General features: G+C 37.4%; 2 long non-coding RNA genes across 4 annotated transcripts in view; both read right to left on the reverse strand.

The window, feature by feature from the left end:
* Positions 1–8232: 8232 nt before the first annotated feature.
* On the reverse strand, positions 8233–14439 carry LOC102597572 (uncharacterized). 3 transcript variants are annotated; one of them, XR_368067.2, is made up of 5 exons: positions 14177–14439; positions 13616–13730; positions 13115–13195; positions 10410–10594; positions 8233–10096 (listed from the first exon to the last, which is right to left on the reverse strand). It is a non-coding gene; the product is annotated as an uncharacterized lncRNA (long non-coding RNA). The 3 variants fall into 3 exon arrangements; XR_001474643.1 differs by having other exon boundaries at positions 13115–13345; XR_001474642.1 differs by having other exon boundaries at positions 13115–13730.
* Positions 14440–16124: 1685 nt separating this feature from the next.
* LOC107062479 (uncharacterized) overlaps positions 16125–19383 on the reverse strand; it is a 12914-nt gene continuing 9655 nt past the window's right edge. Inside the window, exons 4-5 of the long non-coding RNA XR_001474644.1 lie at positions 16988–17114; positions 16125–16670 (exon numbers count right to left, since the gene is read on the reverse strand). This is a non-coding gene — a long non-coding RNA (uncharacterized lncRNA). The remainder of the gene's footprint in view (positions 16671–16987; positions 17115–19383) is intronic.

Here is a 19383-nt window from a genome sequence, read left to right on the forward strand (position 1 = left end):
GGGGGGAAAAGAATCATCTACTACTCAGATCTTGTGGCTAAAGTGGTTAAAAAGATCAGTGGTTGGCAATCCAAGATTCTTAGTTATGGAGGAAAAGTCACCTTAGTGAAACATGTACTTCAGTCAATCCCTATTCACACCATGGCTGCTATTTCACCTCCTAAGATCACCATTAACTACATTAAAAGAATTACTGCTGATTTCTTTTGGGGGTGGGAAAAGGAGAGAAAGAAATACCATTGGGCATCATGGGAAACTCTAAGCCTACCTTGTGATGAAGGTGGTATTGGGGTTAGACAATTAGAGGATGTTTGCACTTCACTACAATATAAGCAATGGTGGATATTCAGAACCAAAAACTCATTATGGGGGCAGTTTTTGAAGGCCGAGTACTGTAAAAAAGCTAATCCAGTAGCCAAAAAGCTTGACACTGGACAGTCATTGGTTTGGAATTATTTGATGAGGAACAAGAAGACTGTAGAGGAACAGATCACATGGAAAATTCACTCTGGGAATTGCTCCTTCTGGTGGGATGACTGGACAGGGGAGGGTCCTTTGGCCCAGCAGTGCAGTGAAATCAACAGTTTAAACAACCCTCCTGTTTCATTTTTCTTGATGGATGGTCATTGGAATGAAACTATGTTAAGGTAAAATATTCCTCCCAACATGGTGCCTAAAGTCATGGAAACTCATATCCATTATCAAGCTGGAGTGACAGATGAAGCTGTTTGGAAGCCAACTGAGAATGGGAATTTTACTTGTTCATCCGCTTGGGGTCTGATCAGGAAGAAAGGAACCAAAACCAAACTCACTTCTCTTATCTGGAAGAAGAACATTCCCTTCAAAGTGTCATCTTAGTGTTTAAGCCCTAAACAGAATAGAGCAATGGACATGACCCGAAACCACTTTGTGTAGAGTAGACTGCTTTAGATTACTAAATTGGCAATAACATTCGGTGGAAACCAATATCATTTATATTCCAAAGGAATTAATATGGTTGTCTCGTTTAAACCAAGTGTAAGTTCCACATCAAGCTGCAAATCAACTAGTCCCACGCCCACCGTTCAATATGAAAATCCCCCCATAGCTGAAGTTCTCCTAATGCAGTCCTATATATATTAAATTCACCACAGATAGGCAATGGCCCCTCCATCAGACTTCTGACGTCAACTAATTCCTCTCATACCAGTCTTCATTCTAATTTTCTGTTAGAAGCATACACACAAGTGATATGGCATTCAAAATCATTTAATTGGGCCTAAAATCTAAACCCTATACCTTAGAAACTAAACCTGAAACCTTAACCTTAGGGCCTAAATCTCAAATCCTAAACCTTACAACATCAACCCTAAACCCTAAACCTACGTGCCTAACCTAAACCCTAATTTCTAAACCTTAAACCTTAGGGCCTAAACCCTAAACTCGAAACCCTATACCCTAAACTCTAAAACTTAGGTCCTAAACCCTAAACCTAGTGCCTAAACCCTAAACTATAAACCTAATGGCCTAAACCCTAAACCCTAAACCTTAGGACCTAGACCCTAAAGCCTAAAATATATACTCTAAACTCTAAACCTTAGACTTTAATCACTAAACCATAAACCATAAGCCTTAAACCCTAAAGCATAAAGCATAAAATCTAAACCTTAGGTCCTAAATCTCAAATCCTAAACCTTACAACATCAACCCTAAACCCTAAACCTACGTGCCTAACCTAAACCCTAATTTCTAAACCTTAAACCTTAGGGCCTAAACCCTAAACCCTACTCAGACTTCGCCACATCCAATACCAATCAAACACTCACAAGCAATCAACGATTTACCCTTAAGAAAGTCTTCAATCTATCCATCATCGGGCATCATCAATCCATATCTCAAATATTTAAACAAAAACAAAGAAGTCACAAACTACAAAATCAAAAACTAAGATAGACCACCCTAAACCTTAGGGCCTAAACCCTAAACTCAAAACCCTATACCCTAAACTCTAAAACTTAGGTCCTAAACCCTAAACCTAGTGCCTAAACCCTAAACTATAAACCTAATGGCCTAAACCCTAAACCCTAAACCTTAGGACCTAGACCCTAAAGCCTAAAATATAAACTCTAAACTCTAAACTTTAGACCCTAACCACTAAACCATAAACCATAAGCCTTAAACCCTAAAGCATAAAGCATAAAATCTAAACCTTAGGTCCTAAATCCTAAAACCTAAACCATAAACACGAAACCCTAACCCATAAACCATAAACCATAAACAATAAATTGTAAACCTTAGGGCATAATCCCTTTAACCTTAGAGCCTAAACTCTAAACCCTAAATCATAAACCATAAACCATAAACCATAAATCCTCAACCCTAAACCTTATGGCCTAAACCATAAATCCTAAACCCTAAACCTTAGGTCCTAAACCATAAACTCTAAACCTTAAACCTTAGGGTCTAAACCCTAAATCGTACACTAGGGACTAAATCCTAAACCCTAAACTCTCAACCCTAAACCTTATGGTCTAAAATCTAAACCATAAATTCTAAGTCCTAAACCTAAATCACTAAATCATAGTGCCTAAACCCTAACCTTAGGGTCTCAAATCTAAACATTAGGGACTAAACCCTAAACCTAATTAGGGCATTAACCTTAAACCCTAAACTCTAAACCTTAGAGCCTAAATCCTTAAGCGTAAACCATAAATCCTAACCCCTAAACCATAAATCCAAAACCTTAGGGTTTAAACCCTGAACCCTAAACCATATATCATAAACCCTAAACTAAGAGGGCCTAAACCCTAAATCCTAAGCCATAAACCCTATACTCTAGACCCTAAATATTAGGGCCTAAATTCTAAACCCTTAACCCTAAATCATAAACCCTAAACCCTATGGCGTAAACCCTAAACTCTGAACCCTGAACCTAAACCCTAAACCCTAAATCCTAAGACTTAAACTCATGGTCTGAGTTGTTGCCTGAAAATGACCACTTGAATCAGCTTCTTTATACACAGGATTCACTTTTTCTTGTTGAACTAGAGCATTAACCTCAACCCTGCATGAGTTCACCTTACCCTCATCATCACTGTGAACCAATTCATACCCCTCCAGACTCATAATATAGAGAATCTTCAGCATCAGGGTCTATATCTTCAATCAAAATTGGACTCAGATTCTGACTGTCATTCTGAGTAGTCATGTTGATCTTGTTGTTGATGTTACCTTGTATCATAGGAGCTTGGTGAGCTGTGGTAGTAGGAGCTCTAAGGTCAATCCTAGAGTCATCCATATTAGAACTACCACCCCCTTTTGGTTCCCCTTTCTAAAAGTTAGTGATTTTCTCCTGCATACCCCCTTTCACACCTCCAGACTTCTCAGATCCAGATAAAAGAACACAATTATTAGTGGGGTGGGGTTGATGGAGAATTGAGTTAATACCTTGATTATTGTTGGCATCCTTGCATTGCTTGTTATGAAATACTTTTGGGGCAACACTGGAAATGGGGCCAGCAACACTACCATGGGGTTGAGGGGTGGGGAGCATTGAGTCAAGTCCTTGCTTATTCTTAGCATCCTTGATTTGATTGTCCTGATAAACATTAGGGGCAACACTGGGGTGGGGACTGCAACACTACTATCGGGTTGAGGGGTGGGGAGCATTGAGTCAATACCTTTTTGTTGTTCCTGGCTGGTCTGATTCTGATGTGGTACTGGTTTATAAACCTGACTTTGTTGGTTTTTTGGTGATTCCTCTGATTGTTTTAAGGATAGCCTCTAAATTTCTTTTTCTTTTATGTCTGCCATTGGTCTTCTTGCATTTTTTGTTGATACTGATGAGTTCTTGCTAGCTATTCTTTGGTACCTGAAACACTAACAGAAATATTATTCTTAACAGACTGAGATTTAATTAGTAGAGTAGTTACCTGAGTGTCATTTGCTTGGGTTATTTTGTTTTGTTCTTGTTTGCTGCTTCCACCTCCTCTCTTCTTCTATATTCATCATCTTTCCTCTTGTTGTTCTTGTTTGCTGCTTCCACCTCCTCTCTTCTTCTTTCTATATTCATCATCTTTCCTCTTGACATTACATGTATAAACCTCTTATGGCCTTGGTGTTTGCAGTAATCACTATCTTTACCTGTTGGAACCTGTGGAAAAATAGATATGCATGCAAATATGGAGGAAGCAAATCTAATATAACTAAAGTGATATACTTGGTGCTTAAAGACATCAACAACCTCCTACTCATCAACTTTTCTTACATAAAATGGTCATCCAAGTGGCCTAAGCTGATGCAGTTTGGAGGAAATTTCTTCTATGATATCAAAACTACAAAGGTAAGTTGGTTTAAGCCACCTAAAAATGTGGTTAAAATCAACTCTGATGGTAGTGCATTAGACAACCCAGGAAAGATGGGGGCTGGTGGTATTGTCAGAGATGCCCAAGGTGATCTAATCTATGCTTATGATACTCCTCTAGGCCATGGTACCAACAACCAAGCAGAGATTGAAGCTGCTCAATGGGATCTATATCTTGGTGTCTAAATAATGGTTTTAACCAGGTGATTTTGGAAGTAGACTCTGAGTTAGTGGTTCACTAGATAAAACAGCAAGCTGCTCCACCTTAGAATTTGCAGAATGCTGTAGCTAACCTTAAGAGAACATGTGATTAGTTCCAATCCTTTTCCTGTAATCACACCTTTAGAGAGGCTAACTTTGTGGCTGATGTTTTATCCAAAACTAGCCATAACAGTGAAGTCCTCAACATTACTTCCATGTCCACCAGCTACCAAAAGAAGCTAGAGGATACTACATGCTAGACAGGAGTGAGATGCCAAATTTTAGAAGAAGAAAGATGATGAAGATCAGAAAACCACCTTGATCCGACAGCTTTCCTTATGATACAAAAGGGAACATATACTTTCAAGAAGAGCTTTAAAGGAAAAAAATACACACAAGGACATCACAAAATCAACTAAACTCAAATTCTCTAGAATCCCTTGAAACCCGGCCTAAGATCATTTTAAGTACTCCCTTTGTTTCAATTTGTTTGTCTTACCTTCCTTTTTAGGATTTTTAAAAAAGAATGACTCTTTTCTAATTTGAAAACTCCTTAATTTCATTATCCCGCATGGTATGTTTGTGACCAGAAAATCAAAGAACATCTTGGTACAGTATACAGTTTTAGTTTTAAGACTACAAATTCAAAAGTACTATTTACTTTCTTAAACTTTATGTCAAGTCAAACAAAGATAAACAAATTGAAACTGAGGGAGTAACAATCTTTGATCATTTTTAGTATCAACTATACATGCAGGATTACGATATTCCATTACCAGCAAGAAGACACATTCAAACATGCAGTTGCATTGACTAAAAATAGTAAATTCAGTATAACCAATTCATAAAATTGCACTACTTGGGAATATACTACAGGCATCTCTCTCTCTCTCAGTCACACACACACTATCAGATAAAGAAAGGAGTTTACTTTTGTAATGTTGTTAGAACTAGATTTAGACTCCTCAATGAGCACAATGTGAATGAGGAAGAAAGTGTATATTTGGAAAGCATTTCGATATGATGCAACTAGATCAGCAAGCGAACACTCATCCTCTTCACTGTCATTCTTCTCTTCATCAGCATTTCCATCCTTCTGTTGAGACACCCTCCAGAGAGAATCCACAGTAGGGAGCAGCACACTGAGATTGGACCTAAGTGACTCCACAAGATTTTGCTTACAGCCAGGAGTAAGGCAAGGAAACTCCTTCATTAACGAATACACAAGATCGAACACATCCTGCTCCTCCACGCAGAATAGCTCTTTGTCAGATAAGTCAAAGGAGACACATGTTTAATTGCAAACAAAAAACAGCAAATTTAGAGAAATGAGTTGGAAAAATCAAAAAAGAATGACAACCCAGATGGAAAATTCGAAAAGAAAACAAAAAAAAAGAGAAACCAGATGGGAAAATAGCAAGGAATGTGAACCAAGTAGGAAAATCGAAAAAAAGAATGAGAAAGAATTTCAAAAGAGATTGAAAATTTGGTCTTGGGAGTTTCGGTAAGGTGAAAACCCAAGATGGGAAATACATACGATGAATTCTACCAATTCAGAAGGACGAAGAGCACTAACTAAAGTGGGATTTTGAACTGAGGGGCGACTACAATCTGAGTCTTCCTCTTCAAGAGGGCCTAAACATTTTTGGTACTAGGTTTGAAGATTTCTATAGCGTAAAATGGTGGGAATTTCCTGATCTGATTTTGAATAAGCATAAAGCGATAAAGGGGGGAGGCGGGGTGGGGGTGGGGAGTAGAGTTTGAAATGGGAAATGTGGGTGTATGAGAGCGGGAAGATGAAGAGGAAAGGCACAAAATTAAATATTTAATTACCAAAACCTAGGCAGAGAATGCACCAATCTTAGCCAATGGGAGGCAAGCAAAGGCCTTGTAGCAACTTCTAACCTAGTAATCAGCATGATCTTGGCATAGAAAACAATGTGTAGACTATTGCTAGGCTTGTTATTTCTTTTAAAGGGACTTGGATAGAGAACCGGAACAATAACAACTACTATGTCTCAATATCAAACAAGTTGGATTCACGAACAAAAATAACTTTGTAGAAAGACCAAAATCAAAAGTGGAACAAAAGAAGTTCATAAAATATGGAGAATTGAATCCCATATGATCAGAGTGTACTGGAACTCAATCAAGAACTGAATCTTACATTTTTCAGGAAAATGATCCACAACATGATTAGGCTTAGAGGACCATTGACCATTAAAAAAAGTTAGCATACAATGCAGTTGAAAGGAAAGTCAACTGTCCCGATGTAATTGAAAATGCAAGGAAACGTTTAATTCTAAGAGGCTGGTCTAGGACCTTCGCCAGAACCTGGTTATTCTTCTAGTGGAATTGGAAGTATCAAGATTTTGATCACTTTTGCTGCTGTTCTTAGTTCTGGATGTAGTGGAATTTGAAGTATCGAGATTTTGATCACTTTTACTGCTGTTGTTAGCTCAGGATCTAGTGGAACCTGCAAATGTACAATTGTTAGTGTTTGTATAGGATATAGGATATAGGATGTTGTAAGGAACCTCTGGTGCGATTTATATAGGATTGAACTTCATTTTCATCAATTATTGAATCAGTCACCTCACTGGAAGCATGAGAATTTGCTTCCGACTTAGCACATGGTGGTTCCAAAGGTGAACATTCTGTTTGCACTTCCATTGATGGATCTGTGACTTCAGAATCTGTTACATGACTAAGAAAATGAAGTTACAGAAAATTCAAGATAACCAAATCAGGAACTAAGCCCACTCCTTTCCATTATAGATCATATGAAACGGAGCAGATGCAACAATCCTGTTCCATGTTGGCTTCACTCATTTTGTCTATACAGTTTGCACATTGACTTTGAAAGTTTTATCAGTCAGTTTCACCACTAGCCTCTTTATATATCTCCATCTCTCTCAGCAAAATAACTTTAGAGCTGTTTTTATCAATATCTACTCATAAATGTACAATTCTGAAAAAACCCATCATTTAAATTTTATATGGATTTTTGAAAGAAAAAGTTGTAGTGAAGGATCAACTATTTATATAAGTTACTACCACGTAATAACTTGTTAACAGCTACTACATCCTCTACATTGTTTTAAAATTACTTGTATAAATTAAAGAGACAAGTATGAGAAGCTCTAGTAATTCCCTCCGCCAAAAATATTTTCAAAATGAAAACTTTGTAAATGAAACATGAAATAGTAATAACTACATAAACAGGCAATAGATTTGGAGAAAACTACCTTTAGTAATTTCAGATTCACCGATTTCCTCTTCTTCTTTTTCAGTCACTGTGATGCTCTCCAAGGCTCTCCACTTTCTGTTGATGGCTTTGAGCATTTTTGGCAGTAAGTTCTTACTCCTTCCTCTCAATGTTGAATTTATTCAACTTTTCTTCAAACTCCTCAATGCATGATTCGAGTTCAGGTTTAGCAAACCTCTTCCCCTAAATGAAGACATTCAAATAGGCAGATAAAGTTCACTTGGTTTCGTCAAGCGCGTTAGCGAAAGGTACTTTCCCTGCCAGAAATTGCATTTTCAGCTCTTGACATCTTTTTGCCTCAAGTTCACTTGGTTTCTTCAAATATCTCCTAAATCAACTCTCCATTTAATTTTCCTGCAAATAAAGAAAATCAAAACCACAAGAAGCTCTTCTTTCAACACACACCACAAATGAATTTCCCTTTCTCAATTAAGCACAAAGGTAATGGCTTTGGTTGGTACTAACAAATAGTCCACATGCAAAATTTTCACAAAAGAAATCCCTCTCATTCTCATGAAACATTTCCAAAAACCAAGAATCATTTATGTGACAACAACTCAAACTCAAGAAATCACTCAACTCATTAACTCTTTCACATGCTCACTTGACTCAATTAGGAATTTTCAAAATCACCACTTTTTCAACTTACATGCCCTCACAAAAAGAAGTGTCCCAAAACCCCACACACATATAAACAAGACAAGGGACAAAGATGCAACACTCACACTCACAAAGAATCATCTCATGCACACAAATGTCACACCATAGGCTTGCCCATATTTTCAATCAACATTGACTCAACTCCATTTGCTTAGAAATCTCAAAGGACTTTGTTAAGCTTGTAATGTAGGCTTAGGGAAGGTTAGGATATCATTTAGGTATAAGTGACTACACCCTCCTTGAACACTACACAACAACTCATCGTTTCCAACTTTCTCCACTTCTCTTCACCATGCACATTCCACACTACTTTTTCATTTTTCTTTTCTTATTTCCACTCTAGATGCCCCACATGCAACCATTTTCAACTTTTCGAGAATTCAAGCCTCATTTATTCATTTTCTTTCTTTCTTTTTCAAAGTTTTTTCTTTCTTTAAGACTTCCCATCCATCCTTCAATTTCTCTTCTTTTTTTTTCTTTTTTTTTTTTTATATCAAGCCCTCATGTGGTAAGCATTCCTTCAATGAATTTCCCATAACCCCCCCAACTTAGGCTTTTAGCCTAAACTTTCAAAACCTCAAGTTCAAGGAGGGAAGGGTTCAAAAGAGGGTTACTTTTTCAAAAAGGCTAAGGCTTGTAATGTGGTTGCCAATAAAAAGGATTAGGCTCAAAGGGGACAACTAAGGTTATTTTGTACAAAGGTGGAATTTTTAGGCCAAGTGGACTCAAGAACATCAAAGAAAACCTAAGATCATTTCTCCAACCAAACTCAATCAAGACCAACATTTCAAGACCAACCGGGCAAGTTCTAGGTAACAAAAGCAAACACAAGGCATTATTCAACAACTCACCACACATGACCTGCAAATCAATCAAAATGGTTCAAAATCTTCCTTTTAAAAATACAAGAAGTATTGAACATTTTAATCGCTAACGAATCAAAAGTCACAAAAAGAGTGGTAAGAGTTGTCACAAAATTATTCGTAACATGATCAACCTTTTAAAAATTGAGAGGTATGCTCAACGCTATTCACATGCAAGACTATGCTCTTAGTACCAACCAAGTCAAAACCTTCCCAAAAAGACAATGATTTTGCCCTTAAGAAAGTCGTCAACAATCATGCATCTATTCGGGAACAACTACTCAAAATTCGCCACAATCAACGCCAATCAAACACTCACAAGCAATCGACAATTTACCATTAAGAAAGTCATCACTCTCTATCCATCATCGGGCATCGTCAATCCAAATCTTATTATCAAAAGAAAAACAAAGAAGCTACAAACTACAAATCAAAAACTAAAATAGACCAATTTAACACAATATCCACAGAAACATCCACAATATCAAATCCCGACAAGGGCACACCAATCCATAACAAAGAAAGCAAAGTATGCCCGACAAGGGCACAATCATTGTATGCAAAAACAATCAACAAAATGACTACAAGGGAGGCACCCCCAACTGAAAATGAGATGGTGTCCTCACAATCAAAATATCAAAAAAGAATACGAGGGACTCCCTGAATTGCATCACTCTCAGCTCGAGCCTGTAGGAAATGTGAGGTCCTCCTCATCCGAAGCACTGCTACCACATTAACTCCTCAGCTTTCCCTTTATAAATGCTACAGAGGAGCAAACCATCAGAAAACGGGAGGAAAAGAAGTCACACTCAGATCTAGCACAAAACAAATAGCACATCAAGTCTCACAAAGCCAGTAAGAAAATACAAGCAAGATGGTTAACACAATGCTACAAACACATCATCAACAACACCATGGCAGTGGAAAATCAAGTCCTCGATATAGTGGGGAAGGAAGAGAGAAAACCCACAACAGGATGCAACGTCCTCAAGATAATGAAATCAATAGCAAGAGTAGTCCTCAATATCAAATACTGAATAATGAAGCAACAGTTACAACATTTGAGAAAACAAACCTGTAGCAGATGCGGAGCAAGTCGAGAAAGAGGACCTAGCATTGGCAGAGTTCCATGAACCACTTCAAATGGATTTTACTAGTGTTGGGGTAGTAGGTGATGATTCTGATATGATTGCAAGGTACCCACTGTGTCCCAGAAACAATTGTTGATTAAGACTAATGATCAACACAAGGAGATTGTACCTGCAACAAAAGCACAATTAGAATTGGCCCAAAATCAAGCTTCTCCCATGCAAGTACTACATGAAATTGTTTCTCATCACCTAACGGGTATCACAGGAGTTGTAGTACAGATAAATAATCAGGATAAAGATGGTAAAAGAGAAGATAAAGAGGAAAGAGAGGGACATCAAAATATCAATCAGTTGGTGAAGGATCCTGATTTATCTCCACACGCATTCTTAAAAGCTAAAAAGTGCAAGGCCAGAGTTAATAGTAAACCTACAAGGACACTTCCTAGGAGGAGTGGAAAATCAAGTATTAATGAATCTAAAAGCTTTATTTTGAAACATTAGATCTGTAAAATCCTAACATTCTTTTCACAGAGTGCAAATGCTACACCGACATAATGGTTTTTCCATTATTGCATTGATGGAACCATTTCAATATATTAGGCATATACAAAGTTACAAGAGGATATTGGGCATGCATTATGCAAACTATAATCAAAATGGAAAAAATTGGGTTTTTGTACAAGAGCAATTCATGTAGAAGTACTGGCAGATTCAGACCAACAACTCACTATTCAGCTTTCTTTCCAAGGTAATTACCACTACGGTATATGCTAAGTGTGAAGCTACTGAGAGATTACAGTTGTGGGATGATATTTACCTCTTGAGTCAGAACATGAGACTTCCCTGGCTTGTTGGTGGGGATTTCAATGTTATTATGAATGATGAGGAGAAGATTGGAGGACTTCCTGTATATCCAACTGAATATAATGACTTTGCTTTTAACATTAATTCCTGTGATCTTTTTTATATTAATTCCTGTGATCTTTTTTATATTAATTTCAAAGGTATCCCTTTTACATGGTGGAATGGGAGAATAGATAATGCTTATATTTTCAAAAGGCTGGACAGGATTGTTCTTAATCAAGCTTTTCTGGGCCTTTTGGGATGTGTAGAATTGGATCATCAGGCTAGAGTTGGATCTGATCACGCCCCTTTGCTAATATCTCATAATTAGGTTTTATAACTCTATTTTTAGATATTTTAATTATATTTAGGTGAATCCCCACACCCATATCCATACATGAATCCATATCCCCGAATCTTAAAAATTTGATCATGAAGGATCCGACCTCTAGATCCGAACCCGTATCAGACACCCGCACCCGAGTCCGAGCAACTTAGTGTGAATTAGTTGAGGTCACAACGAAGGTGGAATGACAATTTGCTAAATCATCTTTTTCCGGAGGAGGTATGTAATCACATTAGTTATAAAGTTGGATCTGGAGAGGATATGAGTGGGACAAGCTATGGTGGATGGCACACAGCTCAGGAAAATTCAATGTTAATAGTGCTTGGGAGATTTTGAGAAATGCAAGTAACAGGAAGAATTCAAGTTCATTTGGGAAAAAGGAATTCCTTGTAAAGTCTCTTTTTTCATATGGAGGTTATGGAAAAGGAGGTCCCAATTGGGGAATTTCTAATACGAATAGCCCTGGTAGATGATGTAAGGTGGTGTTGTTGTAAAACATTAGCCAAAGAATCCTACGAGCATATTTTTATTACTTGTCTAGTAGCTACCACTTTGTGGAAAACTTTTGCAGCAGCAGCAGGTTTGCGAGGCCCTTTCCCACATCCGAAAGACACCATGTTTAAATGGTTTAATGCTACATTTCTGTCAAACTCAGACCACTTTTTAAAGCTGTCCCTACTTTTATAATGTGGCAAATTTGGAAGAGGAGGAAAAAGATAAGGCATGGTGGTAAGACATCTGTGCAAGGTATGATGATGGAGATAAATAGGAACCTTCACTACTTGGCAATTACAAGGTATCCTTGGTTGAGGAACATCCCTGATAGTTGGCCTCTGATACTGAAATTCTTTGAAGCCTATACCCCATTAATTGAATGTAAAGTGGTGAAGTGGAAACTACCTAACGAAGGTGTCTATAAGTGCAATTCAGATGGAGCTTCAAAAGGAAATCCGGGACCTAGTGCAAGTGCTTTCTGCATTAGAAATGATGCAGGAGAATTTATATTTGCTGAAGCTAAAAGCTTGGAAAGTGCTACCAGTTTAGAGGCAGAAGTAGTGGCGTTGAGAAGTGGACTGGAATTTTGTATTTTAAACAATTTGCTGCCTGTTATCCTTGAAACTGATTCTTTCACAATCAAACAGATACTAGATGGAATATGGGAAGTCCCATTATCATGGCTTGTGAAATCAAGATGATAAGCAGATTAAGGGCTCATAGTGATGTGGAAATCGAGCAGACACTAAGGGAAAACATGGGAGTGAATTTTTTTGCTAATCAAGTTTTCTGTTTTGTAGGTACTCAAAGATTGACATATAATTCAATACAAGAAGTCCCAAATGAAGGAACAATTATAATAAACATGGATCGGAATCAAATTCCCAATATAAGGCTAACAAGATGTCAAAATGAGAATTTCAGAATGCTACAATAACGATATTATGCCAGAAACTGTAAGGGCTCACAACAATCACAAAGATTTTCAGTGGAAGAGAAACTTACTAGATCGTGTGTGAAAGTTGCAATTGGATCTGAATTTTTCTCTCCTCTTTGGCAGTGGTATTAGATATCTGTGAGCTCAACCTGCCGGGAAAGGGACTTAGAAATGATTTCAATTTACAGCGTCACGAAATTCAGTTTTGTACAATTAAAGATTCAACCCAGAACACAATTTAAGATTCAAGATTTAACACAGAAGCACAATGCAAGATCAGACCCAGCTACACATTGAATCTGAAGTCATAAACAATCATTAATTATCATAAGAATGGCTACCCCAATCCAAGATTCCAGACGAGTTGAATTAAAATTGGAAAAAAAAACATCTGGGTTAGGAAATGACACCCAAAAGAACAAGAAAATCGAGATTATGGATTAGAGGAAAAGGGGAAATGGGTGAAGGTAAAAAGCATCAGCTTATCATAAGAATGACATAAAACAAAGAGAAAAGCAAAACTTTATATGTATAACCCCTCAATTCAAGAAGGAGGGAAATTGTGAAACCTGAAGTTGCTCAACAGGGAAAGGGCCGTCTTGAACATCCTCGATTTCATCATTTTGGTCTTGCATACCTTCTGATTCTTGTGCTGCTGCTCCATTGCTAATCTTCTTGATGCTACTGAGAGTAACAGATGATTGAAAGAGATGGAAGAATGGAGGCAAAAGGAAATATTCAAAAGCGCAATGAGCCTCTTTATATATCTCCAACTCTCTTGCCAAAATGACTTTAGAGCTTTTTTATAAGTATCTACTCTTTAATGTAAAATTCTAAAAAAAACCCATCATTTAAATTTTATATGGATTTATGAAAAAAAGGTTGTAGTGAAGGATCAACTATTTATATAAGTTACTACCACGTTATGTTTTGTTTACAGCTACTACTACCTCTACATTGTTTTTAAATTATTTGGATGAATAAAAGCACAAATGACTTGTATAAATTAAAGAGATAAGCATAAAGCTCTAGTTCCCTACGGCAAAAATATTTTCAAAATGAAAACTTTGTAAATGAAACATGAAATAGTAATAACTACATAAACAGGCAATAGACTTGGAGAAAACTACCTTTAGTAATTTCAGATTCACCGATTTCCTCTTCTTCTTTTTCAGTCACTGCGATACTCTCCCCAAGCTCTCCACTTTCTGTTGATGGCTTTGAGCATTTTTGGCAGTAAGTTCTTGTTCCTTCCTCTCAATGTCAAATTTATTCAACTTTTCTTCAAACTCCTCAATGCATGATTCGAGTTCAGGTTTAGCAAACTTCTTCCCCTAAATGAAGACATTCAAATAGGCAGATAAAGTTCACTTGGTTTCTTCAAGCGCGTTCGCGAAGGGGTACTTTCCCTGCCAGAAATTGCATTTTCAGCTCTTGACCTCTTTTGCCTCAAGTTCACTTGGTTTCTTCAAATATCTCCTAAATCAACTCTCCATTTCAATTTTCCTACAAATATGAAAAAAACCCATATTAAAAGCACCAATTCTAAACTAAAGCAAGCCAAAATAACTACGAAAAGAGCCTCAAATGAGTGGGAATCCACCACTCATCAACAACCTCGACTTAGAAACTTTCTTTGTCCTCAAGTAAAGAAAATCAAAAACACAGGCTCTTTTTTGAAAACACACCACAAATCAATTTCCCTTTCTCAATGAAGCACAAAGGTAATGGCTTTGATTGGTACTAACAAATAGTCCACATGCAAAATTTTCACAAAAGAAATCCCTTTCTTTCTCATGAAACATTTTCAAAAACCAAGAATCATTTAAGTGACAACAACTCAAACTCAAGAAATCACTCAACTCATTAACTCTTTCACATGCTCACTTGACTCAATTAGGAATTTTAAAAATCACCACTTTTTCAACTTACATGCCCTCACAAGAAAGAAGTGTCCCAAAACCACACTCACATATAAACAAGACAAGGGACAAAGATGCAAAACTCACACTCACGAAGAATCATCTCATGCACTCAAATGTCACACCATAGGCTTGCCCATATTTTCAATCAACATTGACCCAACTCTATTTGCTTAGAAATCTCAAAGGACTTTGTAAAGCTTGTAATGTAGGCTTAGGAAAGGTTAGGATATCATTTAGGTATAAGTGACTACACCCTCCTTGAACACTACACAACAACTCATCATTTCCAACTTTCTCCACTTTTCAAACACATGCACATTCCACACTACTTTTCATTTTTCTTTTCTTATTTCCACACTAGATGCCCCACATGCAACCACTTTCAACTTTTAGAGAATTCAAGCCTCATTTATTCATTTTATTTCTTTCTTTTTCAAAGTTTTTTCTTTCTTTAAGACTTTCCATCCATCCTTCAATTTATCTCTTCTTTTTTTCTTTTTTTTTATATCAAGCCCTCATGTGGTAAGCATCCCTTCAATGAATTTCCCATAACACCCCAACTTAGGCTTTAGCCTCAACTTACAAAACCTCAAGTTCAAGGAGGGAAGGGTTCAAAAGATGGTTACTTTTTCAAAAAGGATAAGGCTTGTAATGTGGTTGCCAATAAAAAGGATTAGGCTCAAAGGGGACTACTAAGGATATATTTAGTACAAAGGTGGGATTTTTAGGCCAAGTGGACTTCGAGAACATCAAAGAAAGCCTAAGATCATTTCTCCAACCAAACTCAATCAAGACCAACATTTCAAGACCAACCGGGCAAGTTCTAGGTGACAAAAGCAAACACAAGGCATTATTCAACAACTCACCACACATGGCCTGCAAATCAATCAAGATGGTTCAAAATCTTACTTCCCTTTCAAAATACAAGTAGCATTGAACATTTTAACCGCTAACGAATCAAAAGTTACAAAAAGAGTTATAAGAGTTGTCACAAAATCATTCATGACATGCTCAACCTTTTAAAAATGGAGAGGTATGCTCAACACTATTTTTTTTTTTGAAATTAAGAGGTATGCTCAACACTATTCACATGCTCAACTATGCTCTTAGTACCAACCAAGTCAAAACCTTCCCGAAAAGATGACGATTTTGTCCTTAAGGAAGCCGTCAACCAATCCATCATCAGGCAACCTCATGCATCTATTCGGGAACAGCTACTCAGAATTTGCAACAATCAACGCCAATCAAACACTCACAAGCAATCGATAATTTACACTTAAGAAAGTTATCACTCCCTATCCATTATCGGGCATCGTCAATCCAAATCTTATTAACAAAACAAAAACAAAGATGCTACAAACTACAAATCAAAAACTAAAATAGACCAATCCAACACAATATCAACAGAAACATCCTCAATATCAAATCCCGACAAGGGCACACCAATCCATAACAAAGAAAGAAAAGTATGCCCGACAAGGGCACAATCATTGTATGCAAAAACAATCAACAAAATGACTACAAGGGAGGCACCCTCAACTGAAAATGAGATTGTGTTCTCACAGTCGAAATATTAAAAGAGATTACGAGGGACTCCCTGAACTGCATCACTCTCAGCTCGAGCCGGTAGGAAATGTGAGGTCCTCCTCATCCCAAGCACTGCTACCACATAAGCTCCTAAGCTTTCCCTTTATAAATGCTACAGAGGAGCAAACCATCAGAAAACGGGAGGAAAAGAAGTCACACTCTGATCAAGGATCCAGCAACAAATTGAACATCAGGTCTCACAAAGGCAGCAAGAAAATGCAAGCAAGATGGGTAACACAATGCTACAAACACATCATCAACAACACCATGGTAGTGGCAAATCAAGTCCTCGATTTAGTAGGGAAGGAAGAGAGAAAACACAACAGATGCAAGGTCCTCAAGATAATGAAATCAATAGCAGGAGTAGTCCTCAAGATCAAATACTGAATAATGAAGCTGCAGCAGTGACAATATTTGAGAATAACAAACCTGTAGCAGATGTGGAGCAAGTTGAGAAAGAGGCCCTAGCATTGGCAGAGTTCCATGAATCACTTCAAGTGGATTTTACTAGTGTTGGGGTAGTAGGTGATGATTCTGATATGATTGCAAGGTACCCCTGTGCCAGAAACAATTGTTGATTAAGACTAATGATCAACACAAGGAGATTGTACCAGCAACAAAAGCACAATTAGAATTGGCCCAAAAGCAAGCTTCTCCTGTGCAAGTACTACATGAAATTGTTTCTCATCAGCTAACAGGTAACACATAAGTTACAGAAGTTACAGTAATAATCAAGAAAAAGATGTAAAAAGAGAAGATAGAGAGGAAAGAGAGGGATATCAAAATATCAATCAGTTGGTGAAGGATCTTGATTTATCTCCACATGCATTCTCAAAAGGTAAAAAGTGCAAGGCCAAAGTTGATAGTAAACCTACAAGGACACTTCCTAGGAGGAGTGGAAAATCAAGTATTAATGAATCTAAAAGCTTTATTTTGAAACATTAGATCTGTGAAATCCCAACATTCTTTTCACAGAGTGCAAATGCTACACCGACATAATGGTTTTTCCATTATTGCATTGATGGAACCTTTTCAATATACTAGGCATATACAAAGTTATAAGAAGAGATTGGGCATGCATTTTGCAAAATATAATCAAAATGGAAAAAATTGGGTTTTTGTGCAGGAGTAATTCATGTAGAAGCACTGGCAGATTCAGAGGAACAACTCACTATTCAGCTTTCTTTCCCAAGTAATTACCACTACGGTATATGCTAAGTGTGAAGCTACTGAGAGATTCCAGTTGTGGATTGATATTTACCTCTTGAGTCAGAACATGAGACTTCCTTGGCTTGTTGGTGTGGATGTCAATGCGATTATGAATGATGAGGAGAAGATTGGAGGACTTCCTGTATATCCAACTCAATATAAGGAATTTTCTTATTGCATTAATTCGTGTGATCTTTTTGATATTAATTTCAAAGGTATCCCTTTTACATGGTGAAATGGGAGAATAGATGATGCTTGTATTTTCAAAAGGCTGGACAGGATTGTTCTTAATCAAACTTTTCTGGGCCTTATGGGATGTGTAGAATTGGATCATCTGGCTAGAGTTGGATCTGATCATGCTCCTTTGCTAATATCTCATAATTAGGTTTTATAACTCTATTTTTAGATATTTTAATTATATTTAGGTGAATCCCCACACCTGTATCCATACATGGATCCATATCCCCGAATCTTAAAAATTAGATCATGAAGGATTCGACCTCTAGATCCGCACCCGTATCAAATACCCGCAACCGAGTACGAGCAACTTAGTGTGAAACAGTTGAGGTCACAACGAAGGTGGACTGACAATTTGTTAAATCATCTTTTTCCGGAGGAGGTGTGTAATCACATTATTGAGAAAGTTGGATGTGGAGAGGATACAAATGAGTGGGACAAGCTATGGTGGATGGCACATAGCTCAGGAAAATTCAATGTTAATAGTGCTTCGGAGAGGTTGAGAAATACAAGTAACAGGAAGAATTCAAGTTCATTTGGGAAAAGGAATTCCTTTTAAAAGTCTCTTTTTTCATATGGAGGTTATGGAAAAGAAGCTCCCAATTGGGTAATTTCTAATAAGAATAGCCCTGGTAGATGATGTAAGGTGTTGTTGTTGTGAAACATTAGCCAAAGAATCCGACGAGCATCTTTTTATTACTTGTCCAGTAGCTACCACTTTGTGGAAAACTTTTGCAGCAGCAGCAGGTTTGCGAGGCCCTTTCCCACATCCGAAAGACACCATGTTTAAATGGTGGAATGCTACATGTTGTGTCAAACTCGGACCACTTTTTAATGCTGTCCCTACTTTTATAATGTGGCAAATTTGGAAGAGGAGGAATATGATAAGGCATGGTGGTAAGATATCTGTACAAGGTATGATGATGGAGATAAATAGGAACCTTCACTACTTGGCAATTACAAGGTATCCTTGGTTGAGGAACATCCCTGATAGTTGGCCTCTGATAGTTAAATTCTTTGAAGCCTATACCCCATTAATTGAATGTAAAGTGGTGAAGTGGAAACTACCTAACGAAGGTGTCTAAAGTGCAATTCAGATGAAGCTTCAAAGGAAATCCGAGACCTAGTGCAAGTGCTTTCTGCATTAGAAATGATGCAGGAGAGTTTATATTTGCCGAAGCTAAAAACTTGGAAAGTGCTACCAGTTTAGAGGTAGAAGTAGTGGCGTTGAGAAGTGGACTGGAATTTTGTATTTTAAACAATTTGCTGCCTGTTATCCTTGAAACTGATTCTTTCACAATCAAATAGATACTAGATGGAATATGGGAAGTCCCATGTAACATGGCTTGTGAAATCAAGATGATAAGCAGATTAAGGGA

This window comes from Solanum tuberosum, unplaced genomic scaffold (genome assembly GCF_000226075.1).
Source record: "Solanum tuberosum cultivar DM 1-3 516 R44 unplaced genomic scaffold, SolTub_3.0 scf00231, whole genome shotgun sequence".
In the NCBI taxonomy this organism is placed as follows: Eukaryota; Viridiplantae; Streptophyta; class Magnoliopsida; order Solanales; family Solanaceae; genus Solanum; species Solanum tuberosum.